Source organism: Arachis duranensis, chromosome 6 (genome assembly GCF_000817695.3).
Source record: "Arachis duranensis cultivar V14167 chromosome 6, aradu.V14167.gnm2.J7QH, whole genome shotgun sequence".
Lineage (NCBI taxonomy): Eukaryota > Viridiplantae > Streptophyta > Magnoliopsida > Fabales > Fabaceae > Arachis > Arachis duranensis.
The window spans coordinates 101,452,996-101,457,605 of record NC_029777.3 but is presented as its reverse complement, the minus strand read 5'-3'; positions in this window follow the sequence as shown (position 1 = coordinate 101,457,605).

Genomic DNA, 4,610 nt, shown 5'->3' with positions numbered 1-4,610 from the left:
TTGTGAAAGGGTGTACTTAGATTATTTTTTTATCAATAGTAGATGTATGCTAATTTGTTATATTTTTTTAGTGAGAGTACATAATATATAAAATGTAATAACTTAACAGACATTTTGAAAGAAATTTTTCATTCTTTTCAACAATAAGAATAACTTATTTTTCTCCCTCTCTTAATTTTTTTGGTTCATCAAACCATCAATATCACATCTTGAATAGTTTAGGACATGAAATTTTCTTCACCTAAAAAATTTGAGTAATAAAGAAGAAAAGAAATACACAAAAATATTAAAAGTTGTTACATGAATATATTTGATATAAAATATTTATTGTAGAATTATTTAACAAAAAAAAAAAACTATTACATGCAAGACCAAAACTAAGTTAAATAAAAAATACAAATATATAAATATTATATTTTCTTATCTCAACTAATTTTTTAGAAAGATTAATAATAGTCTCCTTTTATATATTTGAGAAATTTGGCTTCATTTTAGTAATTAACTAATTAGCTAATGTTACAAATTTATTATTGTTATTTATGTATTTGTTTTCATTTTATTTGAGTTGATTTGATTTTTTATCTAATTGTTAGATTAAAATTTAATAAAATAACTCTTTTATATTTAATAACATAATTTTTCCTAACATAAAACTTAATTAATTAACTAATAAGATAATTTTTCTTTAAATATAAAGACAAATCCATCCTTACACAATAGAAATAATATATATATCTTATTATTTTTTCTCCAAGGATCAATGGGGCAAATGCCAGCACACCTAAATGAGTGATGAACAAATTAACATTAAAAAAGAAATTAAATACCAAAACAAAAAAGATATATATGCCATTTTTAATGTACACAAATCAAAAGTGATACTTGTATTATTTCTCCCCTTCAAATTTATTCCCTCCCTACAACTTCATCTTTTTATCTCTTGTTGATCCATATCACTTGTAAAACGGAGATTTAATTTGGTGAATCTTGAGGGAAAAATGAGAGAAAAAAAATTAGCCACAATATATTAAAAAGGAGAATATAATTCATTAAAACAAATGATAAGATAGATTGCAATTGAATAGGCTTGAGACACAGGTTTCCAGCTTGATGGTGACTAATCAAATATGTCATAAGCTTTTATCTATCATAAGAAAAATTAAAATGCTTATAGAAGTTATTCGGTGAATAAAATATCTGACTTCCTTTATTATTATTATTATTATTATTATTATTATTATTATTATTATTTGCATATACCATGTGAGAATTAAGAGTGCATTTGGCATCAACGTCAATGTGGATTTTGTGCTTCACATAATGACATATATATAAATAAATATAATAAAAAGCAAACAGTGCGCGTTTGAAACGTTTCTTCTGATTAGATTAAGAATATGTTCTATATTCTTAATTTTTAATGGCGTTCAGTTTGTCACAAACAGTGTGCTTGTGTGTGTTGCTGTAGCTATATCTATCCATATAGCATTACATACACAGAATATGTTAATTATAATTTGAACATTATATTATATGCATTATGCAATGAATGAATCGTGTCAATTAATAAGCTAAGTGGACAATGTATCACTCGTTTGGTCAATTTTGAACTAGTTTTGTTTCTTTAATTTTCCCAATTTATTTACTTTTGCATTAACCTAATTATGTATTATATAATTAGTCTAGTTTCTAAGTTTCAAATATGTTAATTAATATTATTTTTCCGTCACTAATCTAGTTAACAGAATGCCTATGTATGTAGTTAGTTGTGAATATAAGGGTGTTGAACTTAATTTTGTCTCACATTAAGACACTACTTAACTCTTAATTCTTCGATAGACTAAATTTTATAGAGTTGAATAGTTTAATTTAGTCTACCCAGGAGTCAAGTTTCGTTTCATATATATCGTTAGTGTAATGTTAACTAGCCATTAAGCTGCCACAATGCTAATTAACTACCTGTATCACACTACAAAGTGATCAAGATATAGTTGTGGTTTTATAGGAACCGCCACAAAACAGATTTCTAGCTTTAAATGACCACCACTTTTTAATGCGCGGAGATTAAGATTCGCAACAATTTTTAATAATCAATGACATAACTGTTGCTATATCAGAATATTACGTTAGTTTGTCTTACGGCGATTTGAAATTGGCCCAATATACCAATCTTAGAATTCACATCAATCTTAGTTTATTAGTTTGAAACCGCCGCAATATTTTTGATAGTTTCATTAGACAATTAGAAAAATGTATACAAATATATACATATATAAAAGGTTGAGTTAGTTCTATAAAACGATAAAAAAAAGTCATTAACCTATTATTTTGTAGATATCGAATTAATTTTATTTTTCACAGTTAAAATTATTAAAGCTTCAATTTTTCATAATAAAAAATGATAATTTAGTCTAATGATTATAATAATGTCAACTCAATTTTTTATTTTTTATTTTTGGTTTATCATCGGCACAAGAATGTTAAGTATCAATGTTTTACTAAGAGTGTGGGTTTTATATAGAGAGGGAATAGGTTAGAGAGTGTGTGTAAGTTCGACTGTGAGAGAGAGAAATTGAGTTTGAGAAATGAGGGAAAAACAAGAGTATATTGTTCATTTTGCCTTAGCAATGGTCAAAGTGTTAGTAAATATATGTCGAATAAAGTATAATTTTTTTTTGAAATTCGATAAAAATTTTAAAAATATTTTTAAATTTTATTTTGTTATAATTTTATTTTAAAAATTTTTTATTTGCATTAAATATATCTTTGACGGTTAAATTTTCCAAAAATTTAAGATGAATTTAATAATAATGCATGAAAATTATTCTTGATTTATTTGTGTTGAGAGTTATTTTTATGAAATTGTTGTTAAATTGGTCTTAAATTTTTTTAAAAATTAGCCGTTACAATATTTGATACAAATAAAAAAATTTTATGACAAAATTAAAACAAAATAAAACTTAAAAATATTTTTAAAATTTTTATTAAACTTTAAAAGCAAAAAGTATACTTTATCCATATATGTAGCATCCAGCCTCAACAAAGCATTTTATTAATCAAGTTTTACTTACCGCTAGCCTATCGGTAAGTTAATTAAGCACCAAGCCATCATTAAGTGTATTTGATATTAAAAAAAAATAAAAACTAAATTAACTACTTTATCGATGACCATGCATTTGTAATATATTTTCAAAATTTAAAATTAAATTTGATTAGTTAATTATTTGTTTTTATTACCAATAAATAAGTCGTCGTAAAGTTTATTTTACATTAAATAAATAAAAAGTAAATTAAATATTTTATTGAGGACCAAAGCCTTAGCTTTGTAACGTATTTTCAAATTTATTTAAAAAATAAATTTGATTTATTAATTATTACCTAACCATGATTTATTTTAGATTTAATTATTTTATTAGTCATTATAATTTTATTAAATTTATAATTAAGTCTTTTTTTAATTAGATCTTTATACTGCTTTTAATTTTGTAATTAGGTCATTATCAGTGTAAAAAATATAGAATTAACAAAATATTTTTTCGCAAATTGAAAGTACCCACAATTAAAAATCTAATTAAATCTTTATAATAACATATTTTTTAGAAAATGCATTCTATTAATTTTAGCATTTTTGCATTGACACAAAAATGAGATAATTACAAAATTAAAAATCGTGTAGAGACACAATTATAAAAAATATAGGAATTTAATTACAAATTTAATAAAATTATAAGAACCAACAATAATTAAATTTTTATTTTATATTAAAACTAAAAAATAAATTAAATACGTTACTGACTATCATGACATTAATGACCTATTTTTAAAATTAAAAATTAAATTTGATTAAATTAGTTACAATGATAGTATGACGCGATCAATCAATTTAATGATAGTCAAGTTATTTTGTGTCCATCGACAATATTATTAGTGTGTAAAATTTTATCAACGACTAACCTATACTGTTGATGGTAAAATTAATACAAAAATGTTATTTATATATTAAAATTAGTCACTAAAATAAGTCACTAATATATTTGTGTATAAATATATGTTTGGTTTAATTTATTTTTAATGTGTATTTATATTCCAACATATATTTAATACTGGTAACTAACTTTAGTGACTGATTTTAATATACATATAGTATAATCTAAATTAATAAATTTGGTTTATCCATAAAAAATTGTCCAAATTACCCACAATTTTGTATTTTACCGACAGTTTAACCGTCGTTATTAAGGAGCTACATTTCGTTCTACGCCAAAAGAATTAGCTATAACTGTTAAATGAATACTTTTAGAGTTTAGATTAAAAAAAGTTATGAAGAAAATTTTGTATGAACAGCAACAGCGGCTATGAAATCACCGTTCTTTATTATTGATGCAATAATAATATTCTTTGTGCCTACTTGAATCAAACATTATAAGAAAACAGAATCAGAAACCCATTGCTGGGTTCTGGGTTTCTAACATTGAATAATTTCCAGTCTGTTAAGTTTTGAGGCGTTTACAAAAAATTCCTCTCAAGACAGCATATTGACAATACCCATAAAATACGGATTATTAACATCACAATCTCACAAAAATAAAATATTTCTTTTATATATATAT